We start from the raw sequence: 17,248 nt of genomic DNA on the forward strand, positions 1-17,248 counted from the left end.
AGACAAATATACAACCTTAGACTGCATCTAGGTAGGAGGAACTTCTGGCTGGGGCTGGGGCTGGGGCTGGGGCTGGGACTGGGGCTGGGGCTGGGGCTGGGGCTGGGGCTGGGGCTGGGAGGGGCAGGGCCGGACTGCAGTGTCTTAGCGTGGGGTGGGGGTGGGCTGCAGGTTCAGACGGCCTCACAGGGCCCAACATTCCTCTGGGGAGGAGAACCTAGCAGGCCTGGCCCTGGAGCCTGCTGTGCATGTACAGCTAAGTGTGTGGACAGAGAGGAGAGTGTGGACGGAACTACAAGCACACTTTGCCAACGAGAACCAGTCCTAGAGATCTTCTCTTAGAACGTTTAGAGATGCCTCATTGAGTTTCCCTTCAACTACTGCTTGCTATGGCTTCTGCGGGTCTCGTTTGTTTGACAAATTCTGAATGGTTCTGATGTGCCCCAAAGCTTGGGCGCTGCTGGCACATTTTGTCCTGTCTGGAAAACATTTCCACACTCAATTCAGGCGGTGGGGTGGGTGAGTGAGTCAGGCCCAGGGCTCCTTGGGTAGGGGCTGGAGGGGGTTTCAGGTTGCAGGGCTAAGCGGTTCCCCACAGGGACAGGGGCCGGGCTTCTCTATTCCTCCATCTGGATGTGCCTGCTTATGCCTCTCTGTGTTTCAGCGGCCATGCAGTCCCTGGCTGACAAGCTCCAGAACCTTTGATGTGAGTGTTACACACACCATAGCCCTTCCCACAGTCGTGGCCGTTTAGGAGGACTATGGGCTGCCTCTGGCTCGAGGCTCCTCCCTGACTCTGCTCTGTTCGACAGGTTGAGCCCAGCATCTTGGTACAAGAGGAGCAGTCTGGGAGCTGCGGCCAAGCTGGTTCCCTCCTGTTCCACCTCAGCCAAGGCTTTCTGTCCCCCTTCTTTTGCCTCCCACCCCATTTCCCAGCAGCTTCAAATTAAAGTCCCTCTCAAATTCTGTGGTCTCACCCTGGCCTGTGTGGCTTAGTTGGTTGAGCGTTATCCCGTGCACCAAAAGGTCGCCGGTTCGACTCCCGGTCAGGGCACATGCCCAGGTTGCGGGCCTGATCCCCAGTAGATGTTTCTCTCTCACATCCATGTTTCTCTCCCTGCCCCAAGCCTCCCCTCCCCTCTCCCCCCCCCAAAAAAAAATCAAAGCATGTTTAAAAGAACAAATTCTGTGGTCTTTCTTGGGGGAATGGGTGGAAGAGGGGATTGGGGTGGGGAGGGCCTGGAGCTGCTCCATCTCAGAGCTTTTTCCAATACAGTACTTCTGGCATTCTGTGGTGGGCCTTCTGTCTGCGGAGAGTCTGGGCCAGCCTCTGATAGGAGCCTTTCAGTCAGACCACCAGAATGCCCCGGGTCCAGGCTCTGCATTGGATCAGCCTGGCCACATTAGCATCTCCCCCCTTTCCCCTGCAGGCCCTCTTGGTGTTCTAATCTCCTCCACGTTTGGGGTCTCATGCCATTCATCGCCCATTTCCCCTCCCCTTCAGCAGGAACTTACAACCCCCTTCCAGAGCTCAGTCCCTCTTCCCGACAGTCATTGGGCCTCCCCAGTCTACTCTGCTTTGCTGTCTGAACACCCTTGATCTCCCCCATGGCTTTCCGTCGGTGGCCTTCCCTGCACCTGTACTTCAACAGGAGTTAAAGAGCACAGTTGAGCTCATCTTCCCCCTTCCCAGGCCCAGTTCTCTCCCTGGAGTCCTTCTCTCCCTCTGGTGCCACCACGCACACAGACAACTCACCCAGGAACCTGCGGGTCATCCTCCCCTCCTCTTTAGCTCTCACCTTTGTTTGACACTCCGGCTGCCAATCCTGTCAGTTCCCCCTCCTGGGTTTCAGTAGAGGGGTGGAGGCAGAAGCCAGCCACAGCCCAGGGAGTTGCAGATCACAGGGGAAGGTACGGGAACACGGAGGAAAAGCGTGGGTTAGTCTCCTGCCTGAAGGACAGGGAATGAGTCTGTTGTGCTGGCTGCAGGCCAACCTGGGGAAACTGCCTACCAGAGGGTTCACATCCTTCCTGCCCTAGCCCGCTAATGCCCCTCCTCTAGCCTGTTCATCTCTATACCCTTGATTGGAAAGTGGGCAGCCCGTTTCTAAGGCGAGGGCGGTTGATAAGTCTCAATGTTGTTATGTGGTCCCCTTCAAATACTGTATTCGACCAGCCCGTGACACAGGTTTTCCTGAGTTCTGTGCCCCAGCGCAGTCTCCCAAACTGCCTCGTTAGGCCACGCAAGGTTGAATCTCACTCTGAGGGTTGGGAATGGGTTCCTTCCCTCAGCCAGGACCCAGGGCTGTGCGGGCCTGGGACTCAGTGGGACAGACTTGTGTTTGAGTGAGTCGAGGGTTGGTTCTGCCAGACTCCATTCCCCAGAGACCAGTGTTTGATACACAAACGGGGGGATAATGGTGGATAGAACTTTCAAGGTTGGGGTGTGTGTGTGTGCTTGTGAATAAAATTAATCGGGAATAATGTCCCTTGATGTGGCTCAGGCAGTGAAAGCAGTAGAGACTGTGGTCAAGACCCTTAAGGGACTGCGTGAGCAAAAGCAAGGGTGGGATCTACTTTGTTCAAGGGGCATTGTTAAATTCCTGACACATGGGGTGGGGTGGGGTGGGGTGGGGTGGGAATGAGGCAGAAGTCGCCAAACCCCAAGGCAGGGCATCCAGGTGCCCAAAATGTCGGAGTTGCTGGGGGTGGCTCTGGATCCTACTCTGCGATCCTAGGATGTCTGACAACTGTGGTTGATGGAGTGAAAATCGGGAGGACGGCCACCTCAGCATAGTCTGGACAGGCCTCATCCTAGAGGCAGGGATCTCACATAGGAGACCGCCCCTATGTGAGCCAACCCGGGCATGGGCAGGATCGGTGCAGTGAAGATGGGAAGTAAAGAGTGACGGCGCCTGGGAAACAGGACAGACTCAGTTCCACCCTTCCCCCATAGTCTCACCCTGACTCCATTCCGGGCCCCTGTGGCATGAGCTCAGGTGGACAGACCATCACGCATGGGATGGAACAACCACAGACCTCCAAGCCAGAAGAGAACGTTCGTGGGACTTCATCCTTCCACTGCAAACCCCTCACTTGAGAAGGTGGGCTTGGTTTGCCTAGGCTACGGCTGTGACCCTGACCCAGTGGTTATTTCTTATTTCTTGGCGGGGTGACACGCTGTCTGAGTGACAAAGTTTGGAAGAGACTTTCTAGCTGGGCTTTCTGCCCATGGAGACAGGGGGGCAGGTTGTGATGGGGGCAAGTCCAGCACCCACACTGCCCCCGGAGCCCTGGGTCCCTCGTCGCCAGGGAGAGAATGGGGAGAAGTGCGTCAAAGGGGTCGTGGGAGGCAGGAACACAACCTGTGGTGGCTAGTTTTGCCAGCTTCCCTTGCCTCCTCTGAGCACACGATCTCCCTCTTTCATATTCAGGCCCACTGTGGCACAATGATGCTGCTGTAAACTTGCACATCACAGGCCATGGCTGAGCACCTTCCATTTCCAGGGGAAAATAGGCGGCAGATACTGAGGCATAGATTAAAGAAAAACAATGAGGTTGGGCCACAGCCCTAATTCAGTGTGTCCTTTGTGCCTTTTCCCTCAAACCTCCTCTCCAGGCTGGGAGGCAGTGGTGGCTGCCTGGAGAGCCCTAGTTCCCAGCCTGCCACCTTCTGCTATCTGCCTAGTTCCTGGGCAGACCCTCCCTTCCCCACCTTCACCCTCACCACCAGCACCATCAGCGCCACCACGACCAGCCAACTGCTCTTTCCGGACTCTCTGGGAAGATTGGCTCACTCAGGGAATGTAGTTGGAGCTGAGTGCTGGATATGGGTGTAATGGTGCCCAAAGATGTCCATGTCCTAATTCCTGGAATCGGCTAATATGCCACCTTGCATGACAATGCAGAGGGATGGTTAAGGTTACAGATGCAATAACGGTTGCTATTCAGCTCACTGAGGTGGACAGACTCTCCCCCTATTTTGCCAGGTTCAGCAGGGTCCACTGGGGCTTCCAGGGTGGCCATGTGGACTGTACCCGCCCGATTCCAGGTGTCACCATTAGCATGAGTGCAGGGTGCTGCATGCCCCTCTGCTTGTGCAATGTTCACATCCTGCTAATTACCACTCAGATGAAGATGGAGAACATGCCAGTAGGTTTGGAGCTTCCTTTTGCTCCAGGCCAATCACGTCCTTATCCTTAGTCCTCCTGAGGTAACGGCTGTCTTGACTTTCCCAGTAACCACTGGCTTCCTTTTAAAGGATTACAATTTCTATTTAATGAATAACCCATCCAAGGTTATAAAAGATAAATTACATGAAGTCAAATATTAACTATTTTTGTAAAACGCACTCTGCATATATACAATTATAGAAAGCATATACCTCCAACCTGACAAGTTGACCAAGCCCTGTAACACTGCCCAGGGGAAGAAAAGGTACATTCACCTCCAGAAGTCCCATACATGTCCCCTCCTGTGAAGGAAGCCAAATGCAAAACTCTGCATACTGTATGAGTCCACTATATGACATTCTTGAGAAAACCCACCTACAGTGACAGGAAACCAGACCGGTGGTTGTCAGGGTCTGGGAGTTGAGAGAAGTGAGGAATTGGGGGGCAGTGATGAAAATCTTTTATGTTTTGGTTGTGGTGGTGGCTCCATAACAATATGCTTTTATAAGGACTCATAAGACCTTGTGTGTAAATTATACTTCAATAATCCCAACTTTTAAATGAAATTGTAGCCCAGCCGGGAGTGGCTCAGTGGTTGAGCATCTACCTAGGATCGAGGAGATGGCGGTTCGATTCCCAGTCAGGGCACATATCCAGTTGTGGGCTCCATCCCCAGTCAGAGGCATGCTGGACGCAGCCAATCAATGACTCTCATCATTGATCTTTCTATATCTCTTTCTCCCTCTCCCTTTATCTCTCTGAAATCAATAAAGACATATTTTAAAAATTAAAAATAAAATAAAATAAATTGTAAAAAGTACATCTCAAATGGATACTTATACTTACTAATTGTGTCCCATAGATTTTGGGTTGTTCTCTGTTTATTTTCATTTTTTTCCAGGAAGTTTTTTATTTCTTCCTTGATCTCATTGGTAATCCATTCATTGTTTAATAACATGCTATTTACCCTCCATGTGTTTGAATATTTGTGAGATTTTTTAAAGTAATTGATTTCTAGTTTCATGGCACTGTGATCCAAGAAGATGCTTGATATGATTTCAATTTTCTTAAATTTGTAGAGACTTGCTTTGTGCCCTAACATGTGTTCTATTTTTGAGAATGTTCCATGTGCACTTGTGAAGAATATGTATTCTGCTGCTTTGGGATGAAATGTTCTGTAAATGTGAATTAAATCCATTAGTTCTAGTGAGTCACTTAAGGTCTCTGTTTCCCTGTTGATTTTTTGTCTTGATGATCTGTCCAATGTTGACAGAGGGGTGTTAAAGTCCCCCACTATGACTGTGCTGCTGTCAATCTCCCCCTTAAAGTCCACCAAGAAACTTTTTATATATTTAGATGCTCCTTTATTGGGTGCATTTATATTTATAAGGGTTATTTCCTCCTGTTGTATTGATCCCTTTAGTATTATGTAGGGACCTTCTTTGTCTCTTGTTATGGTCTTTATTTTGAAGTCTATTTTGTCAGGAATAAGTATTGCTACTCCAGCTTTTTGTTTGTTTGTTTGTTTCCATTTGCATGGTATATTTTTTTCCATCCCTTCACTTTCAACCTGTGTGAATAATTTGCTCTCAGGTGGGTCCCTTGTAGACAGCGTATATATGGGTCCTGTTTTCTTATCCATTCAGCTATCTTATGTCTTTTGATTGGCCCATTTATTCCATTTACATTTAAGGTTACTATTGATAGATACTTAGTTAATCCCATTTTTCCCTTTTATGCCAATGGACCTTTCTCTCAATATTTCTTCTTCTTAAAGCAGTCTTTTTCACATTTCTTGCAATGCTCGTTTGGTGGTACTGAGCTACTTTAGCTTTCTTTTGTCTGGGAAGCTCTTTATTTCACCTTCAATCTTAAATGATAGCCTTGCTCGACAAAGCAGTCTTGGTTGCAAGTTATTGCTCCTCATTACTTTTAGAACTTCATGCTACTCCTTCTGGCCTAAAGTGTTTCTGTTGAGAAATCAGCTGTCAGCCTTATGGGGATTCCCTTGTAGGTCACTGCTTGTCTCTCTCTTGCAGCCCTTAATATACTCTCTCTGTCCTTAACTTTTGCCATTTTAATTATGATGTGTTTTGGAGTGGGTCTCTTTGGTTCCTCTTGTTTGGAACCCACTGTGCTTCCTGAACTTGTGGGGCTTTCTCCCTCACGAGCTTAGGGACGTTTTCTGTCATTAATCCACCAAGTTCTCTATCCATTGCTGACTTTCTTCCTTCTGTTGTGCCCCTATGATGCGAATGTCGTTTGACTTTATGCTGTCTCAAAGCTCCCTTAGACTGTCCTTAAGTGTTTTTGGTTTTTTTGCTGCTCTGATTGAGTGGTTCTTTCCTACCTTATCTTCTATATCTCTTATTTTATTCTGTGCTTCACTGAGACTACTTTTAATTCCTTCCCGCATATTCTTGATATCAGATATATTATTCTTCATTTCTGCCTAGTTCTTATTTATGATATTAGCTCTTTTTTTTTCATGTTTTCACTAAATTCCTGGACCTTTCCATTAACTGTCTTGTGGTTCTCATTAATTTCCTTGAGCATCTTTATAACCATTACTCTGAACTCTATTTCTGATAACTTGCTTAACTCCATCTCATCAACGTCTTTTTCTGGTGATTTTTCCTATTCTTTAGCTTGGGAGTTGTTTCTTTGTCTCCCCATTTTGGTGGCTCTTAGTGTTTGTATCTGTATATTAGATATATTTGCTGTCTTCCAGTCTTGTGCAGTGGGATTTTGTAGTGTATGTCCAGTGGAGCTCAAAGGTGTGTTTTCCTTACACTTCTGAGCTATTTTCTCTAAGGGTGTCCCTTTTGTGGGTTCTTTGGTCTCTTCTTTTGTGATTGGGTATATCTTGTTGTTGAGTCATTCTTGGAGGACTCTCCTCTCAGGTTGCCTAACTGTGTGGCTCATCCCCAACCATGTCATGTGAGCTGTTGTAGGGGTGTTGGCAAGGCAAGTCAATACACAACCAAACTTCCAGGAAACATGCAGTATCTTACAAAATATCATGAAAATCAAAATGAAAACATCCCAAATGAAAGTAGAATTGTGAGAGTGAAGTGAGAACACAAATGCTAAAGAAAAAAACAAAATAGAGAAGATAGAAAAAAAAATAGAAAGAGAAAAGGATATTATTGCTAATAGAAACAGAAAAATAAAAAATTATAATAATGAAATAAAAGTAAAAAATAGAGAAGCTACTGGGAGATAAAAGGGGCAGAGAAATGATTCTGAAAGAAGGGCAATAAAAAAATTAAGGGTAGAGCATAAGAATAGGAAAATAGTTGAAAAAGAAAAAATACAAATACAATAAAGAAATGAGCAGAAAGAAAGAAACAAACAAAAATACAGGAAGACAGAAGGGAGAAAAAGAAAAGAAAGGAAGAAAAAAAAAAGTTATGCCAATGGAGCAAGAAGAGAGAGCGCAATAAAGCAAGTGCAAGGAGGGAGTCCAATAAGAGATGTGGGGGAAATAATAGAGAAAAGCTGAAAACGTATTGGTAATAATGATAGTATCCCAGCAATTAAACAGAGAGCATCAAGAAAATCTTGATAATAGAACAAAAAACAAAACAAAACAAAAAGCCAAGTAAAACAAATTTTTAAAGAAATTAATTTAAAATTTAAAACTTTTTTTTTTAATTTAAAATTTAAAAAGAAAAATTTTTTCTTTTCTCTTTTTTCTTAAAAACAAAAAAGTGAATCGGTGAATTTCTTCTGGGCAGCTTATGTTGCTGAGGCTCACTGTGTTGTATGCTGATTTCGATTCTCCTGAGAAGTACTTTGTGTATCAGCATGTCAGGAGCTGTCTAGGTTTGGCTCTGGTGTCCTTAGGTAGCTGATTGGACTGAGGATCTCTGTGGATCACCTCCAACTGTCAGCTATTTTGCCTCCCCTTTGTGGTGCCTGGTCTTACTCCAGAGTCTTCAGAAGAGTTTTTAGGGTGCAGGCCAGTTAGTGTAGCTCGGGATATTGCTTTCCTTAATTAGATGTTTTCGCTGTCAGGCACTCTCTGTGGGGAATTTAGTCTCTGCTTCAAAGCCAGCTCCTCAGTCCCTACCTTATCTTCCAATTCCAGTTCCCCATACAATGGCCTGCTGCAATTTCAGATTGACTTCAGTCTGTTACCTTTCCAGTACAGGCAATTTCAGCAGCTTGGGCTCAGTGGGTTCAATTAAAAAAAAAAAAAATCCAGTGAGCACTTTGCCTGCCCAGTCCCCAGAGGGGTTTTAAGCTCTTTCTCCAGCTCCCAAACAACAGTCCCTGAGAGTCTTATTCTTGTGTTGTCTTCCTGAGAGCTGATCTCCCTTCCCCCTCAGGACTGTGCCCTGCAGGGTATATCTGGGGCTTCAGTGAGTTGAATAAGCCCCTTTCCTGTTGGGGGTGGTGCTCCTAGCCTGCAGGAGAAGTAGGCGTGCTCCTCCCTCCTTTCTCACTTCTGGTTGGCTGATCGCCCAGGGCGCTTATTTCAAACTCTCCAAAATGCAAACACAAATCCCAGCTTTCACTGGTCTGTCTCCCCAGTGCAAGCCAGGAAGGTGGATGGCCATTCAGCAATCAAAAACTCAAAAATTCACAAAGTACCACAAAGGAAAAGAACCAGCGCTGCCAGGACCCATCGCCCCCGTGCCTCAGAACCAAGCAGGAGAGGTCACAAAGTCAGCCCCACACATCTCCTCTGCACAGCTGATCTCAGTAAAGTTGGCACAGCTCCTTGTGTGCTATCCCAACTCCCCTCAGAGTGGGTCAAAAATCCCCAACTCGCCACACTGGTAGCTCTGGTGGCTGGAGTCCTGATCTGCCCTGCTGGCAGCTCCAGACCCTCTCTGGTGGCCCGAGGACTCTCTTCCCCTTCCCCGGGCTACACAGATCAAATGCTTTCTGAGGTTCTATACAATGCCTTACAGGAAGGCAGAGGGTCCGTGTATGTGGTTGCTCAGTGCAGCCCTCTGGCCCCTTTCTATTCAGGAGCCACACAATGTGGGACAGCCTTTCCTGTGGTCAGTACCCAGTGTGAAAGACTCCTTCTCAGCTGCCATTAGAAGCTTTGTTTCACTTGGAGGGTGCAGTCCCTTCCTCACAGGTGCGCTGTTCCCCTGGCTCCCTTGGCTCTCTGCGCACTGGCTCTCCTTCCCTTCTTCTTTGCTCCAGGTTTGAGATCCCAGCTTTTGGATGCCGGTCCACACTCTTAAGGGGAGGGAGCTTTGCAGCCTCTAGCCCAGCACAGGCTTCAGGGGGGACTACCCCTTATATGCCATCCCCTCTCTTACCAGACATTATGATGTTTCTTCAGTGCTCCCTATTCAAAGTATGTCCACTCAAGTATATTTCTCTGGTTTTTCCAAGCAGGTTACACAGTATTTTAGCGGTAAATAGAGTACTTGATTGGCAGCAAGGGCACTCTGCTTCTTGTCACAGTGCAGCCATCTTCCCCCTCCTCACCATCTATTTTGAATCATAGCTTTGCTGGATAGTGTAGTCTTGGCTTCAGATCCTCATTTTGCATTACCTTGAATACTTCATGCCATTCCCTTCTGGCCTGTAGAGTTTCTGACAGCCTTCTGGGAGCTCCTCTGTAGGTAACAGATTGCTTTTCTCTTGCTGCTTTCAAGATTTTCTCTTTGTCTAGAATTTTTGGCATCTTAATTATGATGTGTCTGGCGTGAGCCTCTGGATTCTTCTTGCTTGGGACTCTTTGTGCCTCCTGAACTTGTGTGACTTTTTCCTTCACCAAGTTTGAGAAGTTTTCTGCCATTATTTCTTCAAACAGGTTCTCTAACCCCTGCTTACTTTTGACTTCCTCTGGCACTCCTATGATGTGAATATTGTTACATTTCATGTTGTCCCACAGATCCCTTAGACTGTCCTCCTGTTTTTTAATTGTTTTTTCTTTTTGGATCTCTGATTGAATGATTTTTTTCTACCCTGTGTTCTAATTCACTGATCAATATTGAGCTTCCTCTAATCTGCTGTTTATTCTTTCCAATGTATTCCTTATTTCTGCTACACAGTTTCTATATCTTTTTTCATGCTGTTGAGCATCTTTACAATCAGTATTTTGAGCTCTATATCTGATAGGTTGCTTATTTCCATTTCACTTAGCTCTTTTTCTGGAGACTTCTCTTATTCTTTCATCTGGGGCTTGTTTTGTTGTCTCCTCATTTTGGCTGCCTATTTTAGTTTGTTTCTATGTGTTAGGTAGGGCTTCTAGGATTCTCAGTGTTTTTGTACAGTCTCTGGTGCAGGCCAATGTCAAACACTGTTTGTGACTGGCCTTGAGTACCCTGTTTGGAGCTATCAACAACTCATGGCTTGAGGTTCCCTCTGTTGGGGCCTGGTGTGTTTGGACAGGACCAAGATGCACACTAAAGTCTGCTTTGCCAAGGCCTGGGTCCAGAAGCAGATCAGGCAAAGACTCAAAGCACTCTGAGGTCTACCTCTGCCTGTAGGCTGATTAATCTGATTCTCTTAAGGAGCCTCAGGCTGTCGAAAGTCCATAAAGTAGGGCAAGAGGGTTTCCAGCAGGATGGGGTAATTGCTTCTCCCTCAGGCAAAAGTTTCTTGGAAGGTAAATGTCTTCCTCTGCAGTATGGAGGAATGACTCAGCACAGGAATCCAGAGGGGTGCCCTCTGAGCTTTATATCAAGAGCCCACAAACTTAGATTCTCCTCACACAGCTCCAGTTCACTCTGCCCTCCCTCTGCTGGAGCCCAGGGTGAGTGGCTTCACATGAAACTTTGTGCTTTGGTTCTTTAAGAGGGTGCTTGCTTTTCCAGCTGTTTCTCCCTGGCAGACAGAAACCCGGCTGCTTTTTACAGCCAGATGTTATGTGGGCACCTTTCTCAGTTCTGGTTTTCTGGGCTGAGGAGCCCAGCTTATGGTTTAGACCCCAGAGTTATCAGTGGGAACCCCCCACAGCTGAGGTATCCCTCCTGACCTTCAGCTTTTGCTTGTGGGAGCCCAGCCAGCCCTCTCATGCCTCCACACTTCCTACCAGTCTCTATGTGGCCTCCACTTTAGGTCTTTGGTTATGAGGGTACTCTCCAGCACATCTTCAGTTGCAGTTGATTTATTCGGGATGGTTTTTCTCTATTTTAGTTGTAATTCCAGTTTGGTCCTGGGAGAGTGTCAGTGTAACTTCCACTCAGTCAGCTACCATCTTTAATCTCCTTTACTTATTGATTTTTTTTTTTTTTTTTGAGAGAGAGAGAGAGAGAGAGATTTCTTTTTCTACTTATTTATGCATTCATTGGTTGACTCTTGTATGTGTCCTGATTGGGGATCAAACCTGCAACCTTGGTGTATGGGGACAACGCTCTAACCAACTGAGCTATATGGCCAAGGTGAAGCTTTACTTTAAATGACTATTTAAATATTTGAAGAGTCTTCTCAGATTCTCATTAGGGATTTTTCATCTCTTTAAACTACATTTTCTTTATTGCTACTTCTATTATACCATCAAAAGGCATTTTGGGGGGGGGGAATGATTTTGCCCATAATTCTAGGACCCTAATGTCTCAACTGATATTTTCTCCATGGTTCCTGCACCAGAATCATAGAAGTACAGAATATTAGAGCTGGAAAAACTCTAGGACAAATCTAACAGGCCAACTCTTGGGGAGTGTACTGTGAGGAATCTGAGAGTCAGGGGGACAGTAACATGTCAAGCCCACCAAACAGTTTGAAGCTGTGCCTCCTCAGCCTCTCTTTGTCCTTCAGTGGGACAGAAGTGTTTCCAGCTCCTCATGCTCAGGCTTCTTGTGAATGGATATTGAAGTTGGCGCAGCTTCTTCCCAAGCTCCTGACTAGTTTGAAGCACTGAAATCTATCCCATTTGTTGTCAGTTACAACTAGAGTTTTTTTAACCCTGTGAATGTCCCAGGTGAAGAAGTGGCTGTCCTTTTCACCCTAGCCACAGGACCTGGGGTGTGCTGGGATCACCCTGGATAGTTGATCTAACAGGCCTAATAGAAGTCAAAGTCAGGTAGGGCAAGCACTAGACGGGGAATCAGGAGTCCTGGCTCTCCCCTAATCCACTGAAAATCACTTCTTTCTGAACCTCTGTTTCTTCAGCTGTGAAAAGAAAAAGATGGCCTGGAACACTGGTTCTCAATCTAGGGTCTAGGAACTTCCTGAAATTGTGTGCAAAGTTATGGGAGGTGGTATATATAGTTTCCTTGAAGCGGTGTACAGAGCTTTCATCAGCTTCTCAAAGAGGTCCTGTTATGGATTGAAGTGGGTTGCCCTAAAAGTCCTATGTTGAAGCCCTAACTCTCACCATGACTGTATTTGGAGATAGGGCCGTTAGGGAGGTAATTAAAGTTAAATGAGGTCATAATAAGAGTGGGGCCCTAATCTGATAGAACTAGTATCCTAATAAAAAGAGAGACACTAGAGATATCTCTCCCTCTTTTTTTCTCTCTCTTTCTCAACATGTGCATACAGAGGAAAGGCCAGGTGAGGACACAGTGAGAAGGTGGCCATCTGTAAGCCAAGAAGAACGTCTTCACCAGGATAGAATTTGCTGTCACCTTGAGCTTAGACTTCTGGAATCCAGAACTATGAAAAAATAAAGTTCTGTTGTTTAAGCCACTCTGTGGTATTTTGTTTTGGCAGCTGGAACAGACTAATACAGGTTCCATAATCCAAAAAAGATTCAGAACCACTGGACCCACTGGACAGAAACCCATCCTGGACATTCATGTTTTACTGTAACTTGTTTCTAGATATTTTGCAGATTTCTTGAGTTTTTAACCTTTTATACACATGTTTTACATAGTTGTGATTATAGTGTATATACAAATTTGTTTTCCCTTTTCTGCTCAGAACTGTGCAGCGTATTTATTATTGCAACATGCTTCATTTTCTAATAGCTGTACAGCACAGGTCTGGATCTATATAAACCCATAGATCAGAGTTTAAATCCTGATTCCACTGCCTAGGAGCTGTTTGACCTTGGACAAGTTGTCACATGTTTGGGCCTCATATATAAAATGAGGATAAGATTAATATCTATCTCACTTGGCTGTTATGAGAATCAAATGAAAAAATGTATGTTGAGGGCTTGGCACATAGTAAAGTTTCAACAGATATTAGTAGTTCTTATTGTTGTCATTGTTGAACAGTTAAGTTATTATCAGTGTTTTCTCCTCAGGCTAAATTTCCTTTTTTTTTTTTTTTACATTCTATTTTTTATTGAATTTATTGAGCTGACATTGGTTAATAAAATTATATAGGTTTCAGGTATACAGTTCTATAACACATAATCTGTATATTGTATTATGTGTTCACCACCCAAAGCCAAGTCTCGTTCTGTCACCATTTATACCTCATTTACCATTTAAATATGGTACATGGTATCAAAGTGCATTTTCAATAACCAATTCTGAATTCTTAACAAGCACACCCTACTCTGGTTCTTTTGATTAAACTGTATTTTATAGCTGTATCTTCTCAGTTTCCAAACATAAGACTAATTTTCATTAATCTATGGTATGCAACAGCTGTTACTTTTCAAAAAAGAGAGAGACCATTATTTACCCTCAATTTTTGCTATCATTTATGCCATCCTCAGTAACCCATCATTCTAACATGAAAAACTCATTTTTTCAGTGTCATGGCCTATTCTGTTTTCTGATCATCTGTTAGAATAATCCTTTCCTATGATCATCAACAGAGGCCTTCAGTCATATCAACAAATCTAGAGAAGAGGCTGTGACCACAAAATGCACAATAATTTAGATAATAGTTTTACATCTATGCTCTGCCACACCCCACTCAGGCTCAATTTCTGAGAGTGGTATAACTGGGTCAATAGTTAGGTTATATTTTATCAATTAGAATTATCAATTTAGAATTTTTATTTTGTTCCCATTGAAAGATCTCACTTAAATTTATTTAGGTGTAAATCTCTTGTGAATACATAAAAAAGCAAAATAAGTCAGTTAACTTTTTTCTAGTTCTTTATATTTAGTGTAGAACTCTTATGAGTCCCCTTTTAACTCAGCATTGTCTGTGTTGCTGGTTTTGCACCTTATGTGATTCTGTGATGAGACGGCATTTATAAGTACTTCACTGTTGGCTCCAGGATTTCCTTCCAACCTACTAAGACCCCATCTGTACTCTTTAAAAAAATTTTTTTGTATGTTTTTATGGATTTCAGAGAGAAGAAGGGTGAGGGAGAGGGAGAGAAAAACATCAATGATGAGAGAGAATCATTAATTGACTTCCTCCTGCATGCCTGCTACTGGAGATCAAGCCCACCACTTGGGCACCCTGACAGGGAATCAAACCAGCAATCTTTCCATGCACAAGATGCTGCCCAACCAGCTGGGCCACACTGGCCAGGGCTATCTGCACTCTTTTGATGGCAATACTTTCTCCATCTTATATAGGGGTTTCATGTACATACAAGCAATGACAACCACATCACAAAACTGCCAGATAGTCGACAGCCATCACTGACTGTCAAAAGTATGCTGATTTTAGAGACATGAAAATGTGGGGGGGGAAGTATGTCTTAGAATTAATGAAATATGTTTACTCACCCCTACTGTGAATCCCACCTTCTTCAGATAGAATTTTCTTAAATTACTTTTCCCAGCATCCCTTGCGGGCCTGCAACCTAGTTTTCATCAATGATATGCAGCCATGGAAGGTTTTGATTTGGAAGTGACGCGGGGAAAAGGAAACAGCTGGGCAGAAGTCATCGCTTTTGCTGGCATGGGTAGCAGCACAAGCAGTGTTTCTGAGATTAATCAGACCAATTAAGTAGCATTGTTTCTGAGAGCTTTGCCTAGACCTACTTCTATAATCTTTCTACCAATTCTGCAGGGGATAAATTCCTTTCTGCTTCAGCTAAATAGAGTTGCCCACCTGAGATCTTTTCTTTCCATCTCCCATGTTAATAAATCCTGATTTTGTTGGGGCAGCAATGTGTGTGCCAGCTAAAAAGCTAATTTTCCCAAGCTCCCTCAAAGAAGGATAACCACATGAGTAAATGTTGGCCAGTGAAGTAGATATAAATAGAAGTTGGTGCATAGAGCTTTTAAGAAAATTCCTTAGAAAGCAAGGTGACTTTACTATGTCCCACAAGGTAATGTCCCACAGCTAGGGTGGTGTTTGTCAACTTGTCAGAGCTGGAGTTTTATTTTATTATTGTTAAGTGTAACCATAAGGCACATATTCAAGATGCATATTCATATTGGCAAAGTCAAAATCACACCCTGAAATACATTTGAATTATGATAAGGCAACAAAAATATGAATCCTTAGCTCTTGTTCTGTATACTGATACCTCCTCCAGGAGATGGGAAAGGCTCTTTCAGCTTTGTCCACAGGTTTGTACACAGTGTCATTTTACCTGAACCCCATTCAGCATTCATAAGGAGTCACTAGGTACAAATTGGCCAGATGCTTCTGTAGATAATGTTAGTGCAGGAAATATTTGACAAGCCAGAACCTGAGTCTATTGCCTTGCCTTTATTGCAGATAATTTTTTTTATTGTTGACCATATACAGATGTCCCCCATTTTCCCACCTTTGTCCCCCTCCACCCGGACCTCACCCCACCTGAGGCTTTCACCTCATTGTTGTCTGTGTCCATGGGCTGTGCATATATGCATATATGTTCTTTGGTTAATCTCTTCCCTTCCCCCTTGATTTAGATTTTATTTTGTATTTGCAAGGTTTGCTACTGAATAATTAATGTCTGTCTTATAAGGGAGTTTCATGTAAGTATAAAGCTTGCATTTATAATTCAATAAATGCCAATTTTCTTCCATTGTTTTTCATACCCTCAGAAGTTGATTTTGTTTTTCATGATGCTCCTATTTCTTAGTGTTTTAAATTGGAATAATCCTAACTCATGAGACTTTAAATTATTATGATAAATTTCTTTGCATTTTAACTGCTTTTCAGATAACATTTGTTGTGATGTGCCACTGCCTACTCCACACTAGATATATCATTCTTTGACATTATATTCTGCTGAACCTAACAGTGAAATCTGAGTATCATCTTTCCCACCTAAAAGTGCCTAAATGCTTTATACAAAAATATTTTATAGCAGATAAACATTGGCAGGAGAGCTGAATTAATTGACCAATCTCCTTCCACCCTTACCTTTTCTTCCTCTCTGCTGCTTTAAAGGAATATATGAAGGCTGGAGCTCAGGCAGCCATCTTATGAAGGCTAAATGACCACTCTAACATTGTGTTAGCAGAAATACAAAAGGAGTCTGAATTTCAGAAAACATCATGAAGATATTATTTCAGTCCTTGATTGCCCATCTTCTGACTTTTCCTCATATGGAAAAAATTTTAACCTAATTTGTTTAAGGCACTGTTTTTGAAGTCCCAGTTACTGGAGCTAAATTCATATTTTAATTGATTTAGAATTTGTTACCTCAAGTTAGAGCTGCAAGTTATAGGATCTAAAGTTTTAGAATTGGCTGAATAAAGAGGGTTGGGCTTTGAACCATAATGGTAAAGCCATGGCAGACTGGAATGTTGTCACCCTTAGTTACATGGTGGTGAAGCATTTAGTGAAATTGTTGCCTGTGATACTTTAGAGAGTGGACTCTATGCAAATCAAAGTGTAGGTTAGAGAAATTAGGTTATTTCTACAGTTGCATATGCTTTTTAATGTTTCTGCATAGAGAGGTTTATAATCCAGGAGGATACAGGGGTAGAAATAGAGATGAGAAAGAGACAGAGAGAGAAATGAAAGGAAGCTATCCTCATCCCCACAGCTGACCACTACTGCCCTTACACAGCCATCTCAGGTAGTCGGTCCCACTCCAACAAGACTGGAAAACTTTTCCAGCTAAGCAAAAGCTGAGGGAGTTCATTACCACCAGACCTGCTCTACAGATGTGCTAAAGTGAGTCCTTCAAGTTGAAAAAACAGATGATAAACAGCAAAAAGAAGCCATGTGAAAATATGAGATTTTCTGGTAAAGGTAAATAGATGGACAAATATAACACATACTATGGTCATTTTGGTGCATAGAATTAAATGACAAAAACATAAAAATAACTATAAACCTATGTTAATAGTTAT

The 17,248-nt window shown here is 43.9% G+C and overlaps 1 long non-coding RNA gene across 1 annotated transcript; it reads left to right on the forward strand.

The window, feature by feature from the left end:
- On the forward strand, positions 1-1,116 carry LOC148090506 (uncharacterized). The gene is made up of 3 exons (XR_015716456.1): positions 1-31; positions 665-706; positions 813-1,116. It is a non-coding gene; the product is annotated as an uncharacterized LOC148090506 (long non-coding RNA).
- The last annotated feature ends 16,132 nt before the right edge of the window (positions 1,117-17,248 follow it).

This window comes from Miniopterus natalensis, chromosome X (assembly GCF_054644295.1).
Source record: "Miniopterus natalensis isolate mMinNat1 chromosome X, mMinNat1.hap1, whole genome shotgun sequence".
Lineage (NCBI taxonomy): Eukaryota > Metazoa > Chordata > Mammalia > Chiroptera > Miniopteridae > Miniopterus > Miniopterus natalensis.